Source organism: Melanerpes formicivorus, unplaced genomic scaffold (assembly GCF_026170545.1).
Source record: "Melanerpes formicivorus ecotype bairdi unplaced genomic scaffold, bMelFor1.0.p_v2 SCAF_43, whole genome shotgun sequence".
Lineage (NCBI taxonomy): Eukaryota > Metazoa > Chordata > Aves > Piciformes > Picidae > Melanerpes > Melanerpes formicivorus.
This window is the reverse complement of record NW_027142395.1, coordinates 4225505-4246023: the sequence shown is the minus strand read 5'-3', so window position 1 is coordinate 4246023 and position 20519 is coordinate 4225505.

Sequence of the window (20519 nt, the reverse complement as noted above, 5' to 3'; positions counted from 1 at the left end):
ATTTGTTTTTGTTTCCGCTGCCAAGATAAATAACTGCAAGCATATGGAAATGTGGAAGCAGTTAAAGATAATACACATTTGTTCTTGGAAGTGTAAACTATGGGCATTGTCTGTGAGGACTTGGCTTGCTCATTAAAAAAATCAACAGTAACCACTACTAGAACTGTATTACTGTTGTCATTGATATATTAGACCAAAAAGAGCTTTAGTGTCTCTTGCTTCATAACATTGACTCAGTTTCTTAATCTGTAGATTTTAAACAGCCTAGTTTATATACTATAGATGTAATAGTCCATTATGATTTATAAGCTATCATATAAATGAAGCTATTGTGAGGTGATCTGAATTTGTCTCCATATACTTCTCACCTCACCACATGTTCTTCTGTTCTTCAAAATGTCTAGCTGTCTGGAGCCACATTCTTTCTTTGTGCCACTTGACAGATGGCAGAAGGTGGGTGGCTTTGGCAAAATTAATTAGAGATGCATTGAAGAAACAATAACCATGAATACCCTCTGGCAAAAACATGTTATGTGGCACAAATAATCTCTGTGTGAAAGTATTGCAATAGGAGAAATAACCTAACTACCATGAAGAGGAGGTCACCCAATAGAAAAGAGTCCTTGGCCAAAGGAGAGAAGCGTGGCCACAAGGTGTGGTCATTATCACCATTACAACTTCTAACACATTGCAGCTGACTCATTTGGTTATTTTCACTGAGACAGTTGATTGCGGAACCTTCACTCCTCCATGCTGTCCCCACTTATGCAGATTGGCTCACTGTGCTAAATATCTTCAGTCCATCACTCTTTCTCATGGAGAATGTTTATTTGGTGGAAGAATATCTTGCTCTACAAAATATCCCTGCTGGTTTCAGAGCCATGGGAGGTGTAAGACATTTGTGAATGCAAAAATAAAAATAATAAAATACTTCAATGTGAAGATTAAATAACAAATGTGTTATTTGACTCAGTACTTGAAAATGGCTTTAAGAATAGTAAAATTAACAAGCCACATCATAGAAATTGCCTTTTCCACTTTCTCTTCTACCACTACACATTGACATCCCACAAAATTTTCTATATGCTGGGAATCTTGAGTCATAGAATCAACAACGTTGAAAAAGACCTCAAAGATCATCAAGTCTAACCTGTCACCCAAGACCTCATGACTACTAGACCATGGCACCAAGTGCCACGTCCAATCCCCTCTTGAACACCTCCAGGGATGGTGACTCCATCACCTCCCTGGGCAGCCCATTCCAATGGCTAACAACTCTCTCTGTGAAGAACTTTTTCCTCACCTCCAGCCTAAACCTCCCCTGGTGATGCTTGCCTGGGAGAAGACACCAACCTTCTCCTGGCTATCACCACCCTTCAGGTAGTCAGAGACAGCATGAAGGTCTCCCCTGAGCCTCCTCTTCTCCAGGCTAAGCAACCCCAGCTCCCTCAGCCTCTCCTCATAGGGCTTGTGCTCAAGGCCTCTCCCCAGCCTCGTTGCCCTTCTCTGGACACGTTCAAGAGTCTCCATGTCCTTCATAAACTGAGTGGCACAGAACTGGCCACAGGACTCAAGGTGTGGCCTAACCACTGCTGAGTCCAGAGCCAGAATGACTTCCCTGCTCCTGCTGGCCGCACTATTCCTGATTCAGGCCACCAAGCTCCCTGATGGTGACTGGACAAACCAAAGCTGTTGGATATATGAGGGGGAAAAAAAAGAAAGAAAAAGTAACAAAAATTGCTGACATCAAAAAGGGCAGTTAAGAGAACCACAGCCAGACGTATGAGAATAAGCTTCACCATGCGGGTCACGTGAGAAAGAAATTCCAGTGTGGTGTCCCAATATGTGTTGTTCCACAAGTGGCATCAGTGACAGACAGGAGATAGGATGGCTACTCCATCTGTGCTTTGGTCATGCTAACATATCTAAGTACAGTAGTTGCTATGTCTTCTGCAGGAGTCATGGGTGTGAAAAGCAAAATTCAACATAGCTTTCCCAGCTAGGGACTCCAGTGCTTGGTGTCCTGTGTTATGCTGTTGTTGACTCTACAAACATCTGCAGCAAGCCTAGGTGAGTCCATCAACTTCCTGCCTGGCATAGAGGTTGTTCGTTCTTCTCCATATGTGCTGGCATCTCTATGATCCCCTAGTTGTCAAGTATTTTGAAAGGAATAGATAGTTTAACAGGTTTCCTTCTAGAGCTATCCACCCCTTGCCTGCAGTTTACCACTGAGGCAGATGACCTGGGAGGATTAATTCAGCCTGTCTCACCTCAACCCATTTGGGCAAATCTCCCCATCTTATCATGAAGTCCAAATCATCTAGCTGACCAGCCCATGGCATATTCAACTATCACTTCACTGGGAATAGCAATGCAGTGTCTACCCATAAACCAGCTTCATAAATAAGTTGGCCTGCTTTCCCAGAAATCTTGACTCCAACATTGCTTACACTAGTGGTGAGACTTCTCCTGGGTTCAGTGACTTTGGTTTATGCACAGATTGTACCTGTCTTCATTTTTAGTGAAAGAGGAACATACACAGTTATGCTAGCTCTAGTAAGCTAGTATAGAGTGATAGGAGTAGTAAGGAAAGGGTTGAGTCCCTGAAGGAAAGCTGACCGGGAGAATATGTTGGATGGGAAAGTGGATGGATGAGAAAGTGTACACCATGACACAGCAGGGCGGGGGGGAAGGTAACAGAGAGAAAAGGGAAGCAAAAAAGACCTAAGAACTATACCAAGAAATAATGTGGAAAGAAAAAGGCAAGTAGCAAGGAACACTAATTGCATATTTCATTACCTGAAATAGTGTTTGTTATAAACTAGAATAGAAAATACAGTGCTTTTATCTTTGCAGGGGATACAGAGAATTTTTAAGGGATCTGAGATAAGCAGGATGTTGAGGGAAAAAAGGCTTGATTAATTTTTTTTTTTTTTTTTCTTGAATAGAAGGCAACTTTGGCTCTGATGTAGCTCAGGAAACCTGCTGTACCAGCTCAGCCTCACTTCACTTCATGTCCTATTTTCACAAGTCCTCTTTCTTTTGCTAGTTTCGTTAACATGCTACTTAGGAAAAAAAAAATCAGTGTGAAATTCCACACATGTATGCAGGATGTTCCCTAACTCTCAAACATAACTCTTTTTCCTTTGCTGTTGTGTGGATCAAGCAGCTATAGAGGCTGTGAAGTGAGCACCGTTTATTCCAGACTCATGCTGGAATAATTTATGTTCTTGAGTCCTTGCAGATGTACACTCACTAGAGAGCTGTCTGCCTACAGGAGTTTTTACACATATATTCTCTAAATCAATGCTCCAAATACAACACTGAGCATGCAGTGAGTTTGTGTGGATTTGTAGCACTCCCTGGAGGACTCTATGTCTAAAAACCAAGAAACATTTCACAGTTCTCAGCAAGTGAAGGTTGTTATAATTTTCAATGCAGGCAATATTGATGAGGTTTCTCATTTGAATGTCAGTATTATTCCACAATTAATAAGCACTTGGGAATAACTTATTGTAACTGAATGATAAAAGTAAAAATTAATCTTTCTGTACTTAACTGTTGCTCTTTATTTTTTATAATACAATGCAGAAAACCAGAATATTAATGTATAACCAAAATATATTTCATATTGATTGACAACTACAGGAGGATCTTGATATTTTATGGTCAGAACAAGTAAAAAGAAGACATAAAGAAGCAGATGTTTTATTTCTGTGTATAGGATTTTTGTGTGTTTGTACACCTAGTACGAGTGTCACAGGTTCAGCTCAAAATAGCTAATTCTGCATAAACCCCATTGTTACAACCTGTAAGCCTATGTGGAGATTAAAATTCCTAATTATTACTCTGAAGTCAGTTGATATAAAGAACTGACTGAATATGGGGTCAAGATCTTAAATGTATTCCTTAATCAGCAAGATGCTGTTTCCAGAATAGAGTGACTATGAAATGTTTCTGAAAGGCTGGTCAGAATCCATCACTGCAGATGCAGAGCTGCACACATACTGAGGGCGTGTGTGGCCAGTGTTTACAGAGGTACATGAAAAATAAATCATCTAGATAAATAACCATAGTTAGAGCTATGCAAACAAGACAGCAAATAAATCAAGGCCTCCTGCTCATGCATAGATACCAAATACTGCATGCCTTTTTTTGTTTTGTTTGTTTATTTAAACAGGAGACACAAATTTTATAAAACAATAACAAAAAAATTCAGTCAGTAAGAATTCAATTATTTTTTAAAATTTTATATCAAATCAAATGTGTGGGTAAAAGCTGTTCTTTTAAATTGATATTGTTATGCTGGATGCATTCAAAAGGAGAAGGCAAGAAATATAATGCCATTGTTTGTCTGTGTGATTGTCTACATAAGCAGAATTTCACCTGAGAAGAGGAAATACAGGGATTATATGTCAAGTGTCTGCTTCATCGTGTTACCCTGTTCAGCACTGCAACTGGTTCTGTGCTAACAGACTAGTTGTGAATTGGTTATTTCAATATCTGGATAAGTGAAATGCCCTTATTTCATAATAGTTTATTTATTTTGCAGGAGTTTCTGTAATACAAACCACTCAAGTGTGTGTCCCCTAGTATGCAGGGGAGACTCTCCACACCATGTTTTACACCTTGGTGCAGAGAAGATTTAGGGAATTCCTGCACACCATCTGGGTAGAAGGCGGCAAAGGTTTGATGCAAAACTTCATTTTCCATTTATGTGCTGCAATTTTAAACACTAGGCAACATTCCATTTCATATTGTCTAGGATTTATTAATGCATCTTTTGCACTAGCTAATCAAGTGCTTCAGGAATACTAATGCATTTGTTGATAAATTTACTGTTGTTTATAATGAGAACATATGGCTGTGCAAGTGGTCACAAGTGATGGTTTCTTCCTACTTTCAAATGTCATCTACTTTTTAGTGAACAGAACTCCCTACAGGAGAGGATTTCTGATCTTCTGCTGCATGGCATCGAAAGGAACAAATGACTGTCTTGACACTGGAGGTTGTGCAGTGGCACAAAGGCTCTCTGAGACCTGCCCTTGCTCATGTAAATGGGAACAATCAGTAGAGGGTTTGAGCAAATTCTGACCAAAACTCTGTATTTGTTGTAGGGAAAGTAACCTGTTGGAATCACCTGGTGCCCTGGATAAGACATATGGAGAAGATGCTCATCTCAAGATGCCTACCACAGCTTCTCTTCCCCTCTTGTCACTGAGGAGAGTTTTCCCTTTCCCTTTTTTCCCCCCCTCTCTCTGTCATTCTCAGTATGTGCCATCAGCTGTGGAGACTGCTAATAAATTTTAATATGTGTGACTTTGTCAAAACATCCTTTGTGCAACACACTGATTCAAACATGCCTACTCTCTCAGCAAGTCAGAATAGTTAACATCACTATTTGGCCAGAAATGGAAAGGAAATAGTAAGATTTTGGGGCCATTATTTGACATCCATTTGTGTACAGAAACATTTGGGTGAAAGACAATAGGCAGTAACGTGTCATCTAGCAAGGACAACAGGTCTGAACCAAGTGCTGAGGTGAAAACTGGTGGAAAAAAAAGCCTCAGCCAAAACTAAGGAAAATTCAGAGTGAGATTTCAGTGCCCAAAATGTCCATTGTCAACATCCATGCCTTTCAACCTAATCCAACAAACTTTGCCTTGTTGCCAGCATTTCTGCTGCTATTGTAGCCTCTCCTCAAGGCACATGACACCAAGGTAGCCATTAGCAATGAAAGCAACAAATGTAACCAGGTTGTTTTCTTTACTTGATAGAGCTTTCATAATTAGTGATAGAGATATCCAATGATTCCCCAATCAACCCTGTTGAATTATGGGAAACTTGCCACACTATACAATATATTCTAATAGTTGAAAAGATATGTTCTGTCTGTCGTGCAGTTGCAGGTCTAGGATATACAGAAACACAGAAATACAGAAATCAGGACCAGCCAGCATGGATTTAGAAAGGGCAGGTTCTGCCTCACCAACCTGATCTCCTTCAATACTCAGGTGACTGCCTGGTGGATGTGAGGCAGGCTGTGGATGTAGTCTGCCTGGACTTCAGCAAGGCCTTTGACACTGTCTCCCACAGCAAACTCCTGGCCAAGCTGTCAGCCCATGGCTTGGACAGCAGCACTCTGAGCTGGGTTAGGAACTGGCTGGAGGCTGAGCCCAGAGAGTGATGGAGAATGGTGCCACATCCAGCTGGCAGCCAGGCACTAGTGGTGTTCCCCAGGGATCAGTTCTGGGCTCCATCCTGTTCAATATCTTTATTGATGATCTGGACGAGGGTACTGGCAGATGAGGTTGCTAAACCCCTCTCTATTATATTCCAAAAGTCTTGGCAGTCTGGTGAAGTCCCCACAGACTGGAAAAGGGGAAACATTGCCCCCATCTTCAAAAAGGGCAAGAAGGAGGAACCAGGGAACTACAGGCCAGTCAGTCTCACCTCTGTGCCTGGAAAGATCATGGAACAGATCCTCCTGGAGTCACTACTCGCTCAAAAGAATAGTGAAGAGGTGATTGGGAACAGTCAGCATGGCTTTGCCAAGGGCAAATCCTGCCTGACCAACCTGGTGGCCTTCTATGAGCAGGTGACAAAATTAATAGATGAGGGGCAAGCAACTGATGTCATTTACCTGGACCTGAGCAAAGCCTTCGACGCTGTCCCACACCACATCCTGGTCTCCAAACTGGTGACACATGGGTTTGATTGGTGGACCACTAGATGGATAAGGAACTGGCTTGATGGCCGCACCCAGAGAGTGGCTGTCAATGGCTCCATGTCCCAGTGGAGGCCAGTGACAAGTGGAGTCCCTCAGGGATCAGTCCTGGGACCTATCTTATTCAACATCTTTGTGGGGGACATGGACAGTGGCATTGAGTGCACCCTCAGCAAGTTTGCTGATGACACCAAGCTGTGTGGTGCAGCAGACACGCTGGAGGGAAGGGAGGCCATCCAGAGGGACCTTGACAGGCTGGAGAGGTGGGCACAGGCCAACCTCATGAAGTTCAATAAGAGCAAGTGCAGGGTCCTGCATCTGGGTCGAGGCAATCCCAGGCACAAATACAGGCTAGGCAGTGACTGGCTGGAGGATAGCCCTGAGGAGAGAGACTTGGGGGTGCTGGTGGACAAAAAGCTCAACATGAGCTCTCAGTGTGCACTTGCAGCCCGCAAAGCCAATCAGATCCTGGGCTGCATCAGGAGAAGTGTGGCCAGCAGGTCGAGGGAGGTGATCCTCCCCCTCTACTCAGCCCTGGTGAGACCCCACCTGGAGTACTGTGTCCAGTTCTGGAGCCCCTATTACAAGAGGGATGTGGAGGTGCTGGAACGTGTCCAGAGAAGGGCCACGAGGATGATCAGAGGGCTGGAGCACCTCTCCTATGAGGACAGACTGAAGGAGTTGGGGCTGTTCAGTCTGCAGAAGAGAAGGCTCCGAGGAGACCTAATTGTCGCCTTCCAGTATCTGAAGGGGGCCTACAGGAAGGCAGGGGAAGGACTTCTCAGGATATCAGGTAGTGATAGGACTAGGGGGAATGGAATGAAGCTGGAGGTGGGGAGATTCAGGCTGGATGTGAGGAGGAGGTTCTTCACCATGAGAGTGGTGAAACCCTGGAATGGGTTGTCCAGGGAGGTGGTCGAGGCCCCGTCCCTGGGGGTGTTTAAGAGCAGGCTGGATGAGGCTCTGGCCAGGCTGATCTAGTGTGGGGTGTCCCTGCCCATGGCAGGGGGGTTGGAACTAGATGATCCTTGTGGTCCCTTCCAACCCTGAATGAAACTATGAAACTACTGAGTCTATCATCAGTAAATTTGGAGATGACACCAAGCTGCGGGCAGGAATTGAACTGTTAGAGGGTGGGAGAGCTCTGCAGAGATACCTTGCCAGGCTGGACGGATGGGCAGAGTCTAAGGACATGAGATTTAACACATTGTTGAGGGTTGGAAGGGTAAGGCCAAGAAGCCTCCTCCCTCCCCCCTGTAAAGTAAAGGGAAAGAAAATTGAAGGGAAAGGAAAAAAAAACTCACAGCTGAATTAGCAAAGCAGTGGAACTGTATATTTACAAAGCAATAATGGATATGCAGGGAAATATATACAAATTTACAATATTTACAATATATACAAATATATACAACAATGTAGCACAGAGATGAGAGTTCCCCCCTCTGCTGAGGGGGTTCCCCACCTCCGCTCTCCCCTCTCTCCCCCCTTTGCCCAGAGCGGGTTAGAAAGAGAGAGAAAAGAGAAAAAAAATTAGAAACAGTTATGTGTTAATTGGAAAGCAGTTAATACAGGCCTTTGCAGGTTTATCAGTTTCAAGGCCAAAGCCTTGGCCGAAAGCCCAGCACAGGGAGCTGCTGCTGCTCGGCGGAGGAGCGGAAGCAAGACTAAAGATAAAAGTGCCGGAGTGCCCAGGATACCCTCCTGCACTCCCAGTTCAGAAGGTGCTTCCTCCCACTCTACCAATGAAATTAGTTTGGATCCTTCTTTTAGTTTACCAACTTCCGTCCACCATATTCCCTTTCTTAAAGGCACAGCCTCAACCGGTCACACACATCTAAGTGCTGGGTTCTACACATTGGCCACAACAACCCCAGGCAGTGCTACAGGCTGGTGTCAGAGTGGCTGGAGAGCAGCCAGGCAGAAAGGGACCTGGGGGTCCTGGCTGATAGTAGGCTGAACATGAGCCAGAAGTGTGCCCAGGTGGCCATGAAGGCCAATGGCATCCTGGCCTGGATCAGGAACAGTGTGGCCAGCAGGAGCAGGGAAGTCATTGTGCCCTGTACTCAGCCCTGGTTAGGCCACACCTTGAGTCCTGTGTCCAGTCCTGGGCCCCTCAGTTTAGGAAAGATGTTGAGTTTCTGGAAGGTGTCCAAAGAAGGGCAACGACACTGGGGAGAGGTTTGGAGCACAGCCCTGTGAGGAGAGGCTGAGGGAGCTGGGGTTGCTTAGCCTGGAGAAGAGGAGGCTCAGGGGAGACCTTCTTGCTGTCTCCAACTATCTGAAGGGAGGTTGTAGCCAGGTGGGGTTGGTCTCTTCTCCCAGGCAAGCAGCACTAGAGCAAGGGGACCCAGTGCCAAGCTGTTCCAGGAGAGGTTTAGGCTGGATGTTAGGAGAAATTCTACACAGAGAGAGTGATTGCTCATTGGAATGTGCTGCCCAGGGAGGTGGTGCAGTCACCATCACTGGAGGTGTTTAGGAAGAGACTGGATGGGGTGCTTTGTGCCATGGTTTAGTTGATTAGATAGTGTTGGGTGATAGGTTGGACTTGATCTCAAAGGTCTTTTCCAACCTGGTGAATTTTATTCTATTCTACTCTATTGGACTTTTTATTACCACAAATAAGAGCTGGAAGATTTGACACTGAATCACATCAGTCAGTGAAAATTGTCCCAGTAACTTCAAGTGGGACCAAATCCTGTCAAGGACTTGCTTTCTGTCAGATTTTAGTAGCATTAGAAAGTTGGTGTGATTCCTTGTATTCTGTATAGGCTTTAAAATACCCAGCTAATAGTCTATATCTTCTTAGTTATAGGAGCAACATTTACACAAAAATGGCACACAGGAAATGTTATTTTAAGATATTTGAAAACACAAATTATAGCTCTGGGATTATTACTCTTTTCCTTCGAAGGTGAGCACAGCTGTTCAATGACTGAGGATGAAAAGTAAAAACTCTGAGGTACAACAAACCTCCATTGCAAAAGCCACTAAAGATACTAACTGCTTAGCTGGATCACATAATCTCTGGAGTCAAAAGATAATTATGTAAGCATCTGTCACTGGGGGTTGAGAGATTCTGTCTCCCATCTCTCCCCTCCTCTCCCTGTGTAGGCTGAGGGGAGGAAGCAAGGTGTTACCAATTACTGTCAATGAGTAAAAAGAAAAGTATCACTCTACAGGTATCCATTTAGTATTCCAGTTAACTTACCAGTGTGGGAGGCAATGATGCAATCTGGAATATTTAATACAAGTGTGACACACACACAAAAATTTGTTGGCTTCTATTTATTAGCCTGCTTTGCTCACCTGACTGGATTCAGAGTTAGAGAAGGTTAAATCCCATGGCACAGTGCTTTTGCAGACTGTTTCCTTTATTTGTAGCACATTTCACACTTGGCTACCTTATCTCCATTGGCAGAATTCCTACTTGCCCACAACAAGCCATCTCAGGCATATCAACAAGACCCGAGAAGAGAGTATTTTTGCAGCTTTGTTCTCAGGTAGGAAGTCTAGGTGGTACTCTGCATGGTGATTTCTCTATTATAGTTTCCAGCTGACTTTCACTCTTTGATATGTTTCAGAAGCCACTTGCAATCAAAATCAACCACCATAACTTCTTGTGCAATCCATGTTTGCCTATGTATTTTAGAAGCAACTGCTAGAGTTCCTTCTGCATAAAGCCACCATTTTATGTGCTTTAGTCGTCTTCACTCTTTCTAGTGTTAATGTACCTGTATGACAATAAGTTTTTTTAATTATCTAGAGATCTTGGTTGTTGTTCCAGTACCTCTTGGTGCTGTCTTTACATTAAAACAGCTAAGAAAATTTTGGTGTGACTCTACAATGGGGCTTTTCAATACAAGATTCTTTGCATGCTCCAGCCCCATACTCATAATGCACACATGCAAACTTGGAACCAAAGCTGCATATTTGAGCCACAAGCAGGGAGCAAGTCATGATAAGATTGTACATCCCAACACATTCATGTAGTGACTATCAGGGAGTCTTAGGAATATAAGATTTAAAAATTGTATGTATGTATGTGTCTATCTATCTATCTATCTATCTATAATGTTATTGTCAGTTGTACCATCAGCTTGAAACAGCTATATCCACTGGTAAGATCAAGCCTCTGCCCTGATGCTCTGCCTCTCTCTTGTGAAATGTTGACCACTGTAGGGTTTACTGAATATTTTTTACCAGTATGTTTTGTGCCAAGTTGGCAGACCACCAACTGTTAATCCTTAAGAAATCTTTGAAGATAGGAGGCAGAATGCTGAGAAAGCCTCTGCTTGTGAGCAATATCAAAAGAAAGCTTTTTATATAATTATAAAAAATGGAGGCAATGGCAAAAAAATTTGTGCTGTCTGTGTCAAGCTGGACCACTAAAGCCCTTATTTCATCATTACAATTTAGAATTTATTTTACAGATGGGTTCATTCTCATTTATTCCAGTTTAGATACTAGAAGGATATTTAAGGTATACTCAGACATTTTCTTTTAACCTGAAGCAAAACCGTGGCCTCTTTTCACAAGAGTTACTGTAATACTGAAACTTAGGTGTGGGACTGTGTGGAATCAAGGAGGCTGTACCATGTGAAGCAGAGACAACACAATAGGCAATCAGGCCCCTGACTACATGAAAGTTTACTAGAGAACCTATCTGTTACTTCATTTGCTAAACTGTGAAACTTAGGAATGGAGTAAGAACAGAGTAATAATGAAATAAAACTCTTCTCCTTACAATTAATGTGATGTAATTTTTAGTGGAAAGAAAAAAGTGAAGTTTGGTGTTTCTAGTAGTCCTAGTTCTCTGCTCACTCTGTATGACCTAGATTTGAAAACGTGGAAGTGCAGACTGTCTTCTAGAGCAGCCAGTGTAGAGCTCATACAGTGGGGGTATTTCATACACTGGTGTTAGGTACAATGCAATTTTTTATTACACTGCTTGTTTCACTACTCTTGGGGCATACAGTGGTCTATGAAAATACACCCCCCCCCCCCCCCTCGCCCCCAAACAAACAAACCAACAAACAAAAATCGAAACCAAACCAAATAATCTTCCAGTTTTCTGAGTGTCTTCATGGTCAGTATAACTAATTTTAAGTAAAAGCTATTTTATCACCTCAGTTAGCTTGTTTACATATAACAGGCACTGCTGAGTAGTACATCTGGTTAATGATTATCTTTTACATATTGATATTAGTACCTGAAGTGGGAACATCTCCTTTCCCGAATATGATTACCATTTTGAAATCTTATGCACAGGAGAAAAAAAAAAAATAATAAATTAAACAAGAAGTTCTGAGAACTTATATCCCCCAGTTCACATCCAGATACTAATGCATCTCATTTACTTTGTTGCTATTCCCTTGAGTTATCTGTGTCATGCAGACCAGTCTTGCATGTCGTGTTAACTATCCACTGAAAAAAGCTAGAAGTGTACTTGTAACAGTGCCCTAAGCTAGCATACAAGGTAGGTAGAAGAACATAAAAAATTCATCACTGTTACATTTCAAGTTGCTGGGATATTTTAATTCCAATAGGACAGGACCCATGTCAGCTAAAGATGGAGCTATAATTAAACTGATATGGCATTCACAATTGCCTCAAAACCCGCTGTAGTTGTCATATGTTTCTTTTCCCCATCTTTAAACTATATGGAAATCAATTATCTCAACAAACCAGCTGTAAGGACTGTATGCCAACCACTTACACTTGAAGTGAATAAATTATTTGAAATTCATTATTGATGTGAACAACTCTCCAAGATTTAAAGCACCAGTCCATTTTCTGTGCTGAGATTCACATGGAATTTCAACAAGTTCAGCATTATCCTCCGTCATAAATTCATATAGCAAACTGTTATGCAAATAGCTAGAGTTCAGGGATGGGAGAGCTGTGCACAGAAAATTATGCTTCAGACGACAGAGTGCCCATGAGTTAATGGTTCTTTACATTTAGTGACAAATTTGTTCCTGATTTACCCCAGAGTGACAGACACAGGGTAAAAGGGGGACATTGGAGACTGAAAATACCATTTGTGTGTCAAGGATGTTAGCAACCTGGAGTGGTGATAGGCACTGGTGTCTACAGGATATGAAATTGAGTTGATGTGATGTCATTTTGGCTCTGCTGTAACCTGGTTATCTCTTGCCAAGAATTCATGTATGATTAGTCAGCTTGGAGAGGACAGCAAGCCTTATCAGGCACACTTCCTGACATTCCTGTCAACTTAAGAAATGTGGTTAAGGAATTTAAGATGAGGTGTCACATCTTCATATCAAATCCCATTGAGTCACCACCTACAAGTTTGAAGACTCCTTCTAAAAATATTAATGAAAAGGAGAAATGAAGTTTGTGTTGGATTTGACCTTGTAATGCATTTAGCATGCTGCATCCCTCCGAGTGAGTGTCTTTCCTATGCATGCCTTGTCTTTGTATGCATGGAAAATAGTTGTTATGCAGACTGTGGAAACATAATGTTTGTTAATACTAATGCAAAGCCACGTTATGAATTATCTGACTTGTAGTCTGTGGAATTAGGCAACCTTTCATGTGCCTGAGCAATTTGAAAAGAAACTGCTTCAGCAGAACGCTGGCAATCTCATATATTTAACATGGACTGTATTTGGAATGGTTAATAGACATGACAATACTAAGCATAACAATATTTTTCATCTCTTCAAAGGAATAGCTTGTATAATGTAATATTCACACTGTATACAGAGTCTTTCAGGTTTCTTTTTGAATGCAGGTTAGCAGCATGTTACTTTTATGCCACCACATTTGTCCAGCTACACAATTTGTACTAATAAAAGCGGTTGCATTCTCTTCCATGCACTGGGGCTCAAATTTAACATTCACTGCTAGGCTGAAAAGATTCCTTATATGCTGCAGACCAAAACATGGCATAAACAAGGAACACTGAAGGGTCTGTCTATAGACTACCATTTGGAAGACTGAACATGCATAAGTACTCAGTTTTTCAGCCATTGCCAATTTATTCTTCCAAGTATTTCAGGGCCTAACAAGACTCCAAAGAGTCTTCTCAGGCAGTGTACAACTATTTCATGACCCTTACAGGGAAGCTTTCATGGTTCCAAGTCCTGATGTGTAATATATGTGTTCCTTCACAAGGTATATATTCCTTCAGTAACAGTTTTTATAGTTAACAATGAAAAGTAGATCTTTACTGAATAAGCAGCCCCTGGAAAAATAATTCTGCATAGCACAGACATTCATGACTCCTTCATACAGAGATGGTTCTGATGCTTGCAAGGCAGGTGCAGAAGATGTGGACTTAGGAAGCACATCTGAGAAGTGTCGGAACATTGTAACCACTGAAAGAGCCCTGTTAAAATGAACATAAAGCTACAATTGTGTGATAACATTTGCTCTTTCCATTTCTGCTGCAATAAACATCTTTTTACACTTTGTCTGATTAATTTTGTTGTTTTCAGCTTTCACAAATAATCACTATTTGATTGAATAGTTCAACAAAGGCTTTTCGCTCTTCCAGAATGGGTTTGTGATGCCTGAGCGTGTGTCCCCTAAATTCTTGCTTTGAAATTTAAATGCATTGCTTGCCTAATCTTCATAGAATGCAATCAGGATGAACCAGTGGGAATGCTGTTAAAAAAGCAAATGACTTGGACCTATAACTCTGCCACTTTTCTCATGATATTGAAATGCTGAAGAAAGAGCACCAGTGACCTGTATGGTAAGCAAGCTAAGCCTATGAAGTTTAGGACTCATGTCCTGTGCTTGCCCTGAAGAACTGTCCAGCAGCCAGAAGAATTTCCCTCCAATAAATAAATGTCAAGTTGTAGATCTTTTCCTGAATAGGCACAAAGCTAAACAGCATCTTCTTTATCAAACTCTCATGACTATTTCAGAGTAGACAAAAATGAATATAAAAGCGAAGAAAGAATGAATATAAAAGTGAATACAAAAGAAAAGAAAGTTTAACACCCCAGTTGTCTCAAACTGGGTTTTAGAACATTCAGTGATTCAAAGAGAAGACGTTTATTGCTGATGTGAAGCCTTCAATCTGAAACCATGTAGAATTTTATCTAATTGACTATAAAGATTATGAATCAACTTCTGGAAGTCTTACCATGTTGAACTATAATTTAATTGTGTAGATCTCTTGGTTTTTTAGCAAGCATGTAGAAGAGACCAGTCAGTTAATGCTTTAGACTAGAGCATCATTTCCAAACTCTTGAAGCTAAATAGGTCCAAGCATACTGCTAGACCTCTCATGCTTGGATCTGACAGATGTGTTTATTTTAGATGAAGCAACTTTATTTTTCTGGGGATAGAAATCTACTTTTTTCAGAAGTAATATTATCTTTTTAAGTGCTACTCAGCTACAAGCAACCTCTACAGCCCTTTGTCACCTACAACACCAATATTTCTATCAAAGAAATGGATGTGCACAAGACAACTTACTGCCAATGCCATGCAGTCCCATGGGCCCTGGGGCAAGATGGGCAAATAAGAGCTTCCTCCTTTGTATTACCTGTAGGACCCTAAGCATGGTTATGCCATCTACAGTTGTTAAGGAACACTATCCCACATATATCTCAAAACCAGCCAGTACTCTAAAATAACCCTCTGTTAAGATTACCCAATACCCAGCTGTAGATATGTGCTCTGTGGATGTAACTCCCAGGTTTTCATGTCTAATGAAGCAATTAAACCAACAGATAATTAGCTGGTAAATAATGGAGATGTCTCTTCTTCAATTTGTCCCACAGAGTGTAGGAAGGGAGAGAAACTGTTTATGAGAAAGCAAAAAAAAAAAAAAAGAAAGTTATAGGATAGTGATTAAGACATGGAAAGTAGTGAATATGTGATATGGAAGTTCACAGTAGTGGGTCTTCTGTTCAAGGTAAGATTCAGTTCATGTAAATGTTATTGCTTAAGCACTTTACATCATCTGTGCATTGCCCAGGATGCTTCCACAGTCAAGTAAGTGAGATAGTCACCCTCAAAGGGCCAAGCACATCCTAGAAAGAGAATCATGCAAGACAAGAGGAAGAGATTCTGTCCTAGGGATGACTATTTCTCTCTTTCAACAACGGAGCATGTTGAAAGGTGTTAGGGTAAGTTACTACCCTCTGAGTTCTTGCTCTAAGATTTTAAGGGTAATGTTTGTATCTGAACATCTGGCTTGCACTTATCTCTTGTTTTTAAAGTGAAATCATTAGAATGGAAAGAAACTCTCTTAACATTTTTATTTTTAAAAGTACATTTATAGGATAAAGGAATAGCTGATGATCTGTGCATAGTGCAAGGCCCAGTCTGTGGTGCTTAGCTTTGCAGGAGACCACATTAGGAGCTTATATAGACCATTGTCTTAATTTAATTGAGGTCAATGAAAGTTTTGCTACAGATGTCAGCGAAAAGAAGCTCAGGCCCCGACACAGTAGCTGTTCAAGTCCTTGTCATTGTCTTAAGAGAGAATTTCCTTGCAGCACTTCTGACCTTGGCCTCTTTTTAAATTTTATTTGCCTTCATTTTATTTTCTAATTCACCCCCAAAATTAATCTTCACCTTCTGCCACAAAGCCCAGTGACTAGTTATGCACTTTATTATGTCTTCAAACAGCATTCAAGTTCCAACAATAAACAAACAAATAAACAAACAGGGAACATATAAATAACAAATAAATAAACAGGCCATACCAATCTTGATCTGAAACTGAAGAAAGTCATCAGAGCCTAATTCTATTCAGTGGGAAGTATCACAATAAAAAAAGAGTCCCTGCTCCAACTAGCTTTTTGTTGACAGTCAGGGACAAAGGAAACGATTTAACCTAATTTCCAGCACCCTTGCTCTTCACAGTAAAGGGTCAAATATGAGTGCTTGTGTTTTATTTCACTGAGGTGAGATTAGAAGAAAGTGCCAGGAGAGGGGGCTTTCTACATAAGACAGATGAAAACTGAGCAAACTGGAGAAAGAATTCCCGCGTGGAATCTCTACGCTTGGCAAGGATTGGCTCTCGCCGATTCTCACGTGTTCAGGATCGTTCAGGCTCCCCTGCGTGCCACGGCAGTTTGAAAGCCCACGGCAGCTCGCGGGTGGTTCCGTTTCAGCCCATGGCTTCTCGCTCGGACGCGCGCGCCGCCACACTTTTTTTAAAAACCTTTCTCCAGTAGGTCCGGTGGGCAGGGCTAGGCATGGTGGTAACTCGCCGCAATAACTCCTTTAAAAAGTCAGTCTCGACTCAGACTGAGGGGGAATATAAACAGGTAAGTAGGTGTCATAAGCAAGAGGTAGGTGTCCAGGCATCTAGCTGCAGACGGTGCTGGAGTCTGGCACTTGAGATGCAGGGTAGAGGGGACGGCTCCTGCATTAGGTGTGAGCAGATCGACTATCTGCTTAGCCTGGTGGCCGGACTGAAGGACGAGGTTGCTAGATTTAGAGATGTAAGCAATTGTAGAAGGGTGATGAACCTGAGTAACCAGGCTCTGCAGGCCCCCCCAGCAGAGGCCGGTTATCCAAAAAGCAGAGGGGAATGGATGCAGATTCCTCTCAAAAGACGCAAGTTTAAACCTCCTTGCCTCCCCTCACCCCCCCCCCACTGCCCTTGGAAAACAAGTATGGGGCATTGGAGGTTGAGGGTGAGGCGATTCTGATATCGGAGGACACACCATCTGGGGTTTTCCCTGTGGCAAAACAGCCTAAGGTTAAACAGCCTAAGGTTAAACAGCCTTCCCCTGGCATCAGGACTTGCTCCCTTAAAAAAAAGAGGAGGGTAATTGTTATTGGCGATTCCCTCCTGAGGGGAACAGAGGGCCCCATATGTTGGCCAGACCCTACTCACAGGGAGGTTTGTTGCCTTCCAGGAGCTATGGTTGGAGATGTTACCAGAAGACTGCCTGGTATGGTGCAGATACTTAACACCTTCTTTGCCTCAATTTTTACTAGCAGGACAGAATGCCTTCCAGACAGCTGGCCTGCAGAGCTGGCAGAAGGAGGCAGGGAGCAGCATAGTTTTCCTCTGTTCCAGAATGGGGTATTTGGTGATCTGCTCAGCCGCTTGGATCCCCACAAGTCCATGGGACCAGATGGGATCCATCCTAGGGTGCTGAGAGAGCTGTCAGAGGAGCTGGCCAAGCTGCTCTCCATCATTTCTCAGCAGTCCTGGCTCACTGGAGAGGACTGGAAGCTGGCCAACATGGTGCCCATCCACAAGAAGGGCCGGTTGGATGAGCCAGGGAATTATAGGCCTGTCAGCCTGACCTCAGTGCCAGGCAAGATCATGGAACAGGTCATCCTGAGTGCAATCACACAGTACTTAGAGGATGGCCAAGGGATCAGGCCCAGCTAGCATGGATTCAGGAAGGGCAGGTCCTGCCTGACCAACCTGATCCCCTTCTATGAACAGGTGACCCGCCTGGTGGATGTGGGGAGACCTGTGGATGTAGTCTACCTGGACTTCAGCAAGGCCTTTGACACCGTCCCCCATAGCAAACTCCTGGCCAAGCTGTCAGCCCATGGCTTGGACAGCAGCACTCTGAGCTGGGTTAGGAACTGGCTGGAGGGCCAAGCCCAGAGCGTGGTGGTGAATGGTGCCACATCCAGCTGGCGGCCAGTCACCAGTGGCGTCCCCCAGGGATCAGTGCTGGGCCCTGTGCTCTTTAACATCTTTATTGATGATCTGGATGAGGGCATTGAGTCGATCATCAGTAAATTTGCAGATGACACCAAGCTGGGGGCAGGAGTTGATCTGCTGGATGGTAGAGAGGCTCTGCAGAGAGACCTCGACAGACTGGACAGATGGGCAGAGTCCAACAGCATGAGATTTAATACATCCAAGTGCTGGGTTCTGCACATTGGCCACAACAACCCCATGCAGTGCTACAGGCTGGGGTCAGAGTGGCTGGAGAGCGGCCAGGCAGAGAGGAACCTGGGGGTGCTGGTTGATGGTAGGATGAACATGAGCCTGAAGTGTGCCCAGGTGACCAGGAGGGCCAATGGCATCCTGGCCTGCATTGGGAAGAGTGTGGCCAGCAGGGGCAGGGAGGTCATTCTTCCCCTGTATTCTGCACCGGTTAGGCCACACCTCGAGTACTGTGTCCAGTTCTGGGCCCCTCAGTTTAGGAAGGCTGTTGACTTGCTGGAACGAGTCCAGAGAAGGGCAACAAAGTTAGTGAGGGGTTTGGAACACAAGCCCTATGAGGAGAGGTTGGGGGAGCTGGGGCTGCTTAGCCTGGAGAAGAGGAGACTCAGGGGTGACCTTATTGCTCTCTACAACTACCTGAAGGGGGGTTGTAGACAGGCAGAGGTTGGTCTCTTCTCCCAGGCAGCCAGCACCAGAACAAGAGGACACAGTCTCAGGCTGCGCCAGGGGAGGTTCAGGCTGGAGGTCAGGAGGAATTTTACACAGCGAGAGTGATTGCCCACTGGAATGGGCTGCCTGGGGAGGTGGTGGAGTCGCCATCACTGGAGGAGTTCAGAAGGAGACTTGACAGGGTGCTTGGTTGCATGGGTTAGTTGATTAGGTGGTGTTGGATGATAAGTTGGACGCAATGATGTTGAAGGTCTCTTCCAACGTGGTCTATTCTATTCTATTCTATTCTATTCTATTCTATTCTATTCTATTCTAAAACCAATAGAAAGTTTGTGGAGATAGGGAGGGAGCAATTGGAATGAATTTTTTAAATATGCACATAGCACCTATTTGTGGCAGGGACATGTGCTGGAATATGATGTCCTAAATACACAGATATCTCCTTACCATAATTATTTTAATCATCATTTATCCCTTTTGAAATGGGTGGGGGTGCCACACATTTTTCTCTAAGAAAAATTACTATACATTTTATGGTCATAAAATGGGTTGTAAATCCCTGTAATTAAAGAGAGGGCTTTGTAGAGTGCAAAGGCTTTGTCACTGTAGCTCCAGCTCTTTTCTCTAGCAGCCGGTAGCCAGAGCTCTTACAAAAAAGATATTTGTTCTTTACAGACAGGAAAAGAACCTCAGGATTCTGGCCAGGTCTTTTTATGCTGTTATCCATTCTTGACTCTTGATTTTCCTGAGCAATGTCCTTCAAAGGTGTTTGCACCAAACCCATCCCCTCCAGGAAGGTCATAATTGTGCATATGTCCTGTAAAGCACACAGTCTAGTTCTGCTATTTTTTGCTGCCCCCTTGACAATGTGTCATCTTTAAAATGTCATTGCATTAACCTTTTGATATGTTTGGGGTTCTAGTGTCAACTGCAGGCGCCTCCAGAAGGATGTGCATTTGATTGGCAAAGACAGGATGATTGACACTAGGCTAGTATTCTGTCAAAGCTCAAGTGTATCATTGCGTGGCAAAGCTATTCTGCTCAATGCCACCCATTCTCTGTATATATGCCATGGTGGTGCATTTCAGGCCACTGTCAAAGACAGCTAACAACTGGGATTGGTGAGGTACAATAAAAAGTGAAGCTGCCAGTAATCAGTGACCAAAATGGCTATAGTTAATTAAAAAAGGAAAAAAGCAGTGCAATTCTGTCTGCCTACCTGTACATTTTTACATACATGCACACTCTCGAATAGCTGATTGTCTGGTACAAAAACATAAGCTCTGAAAAATTAATATGAAAGACCTAGTTCTCCAGTCTTTATTTCACTATCTGGGAAGTTAATGGGAGTATTCCTAGATACCAGGCCTGCAGATTAAATCCAACTTTCAGCAAGTCTGATTCGGACACCTGCAAAGTTTTAAACTCTTCTAGCTTGTCAGTCTTACACTTCACTTTTAGCTTTGAAACTGAAGATATGTCTGAGAA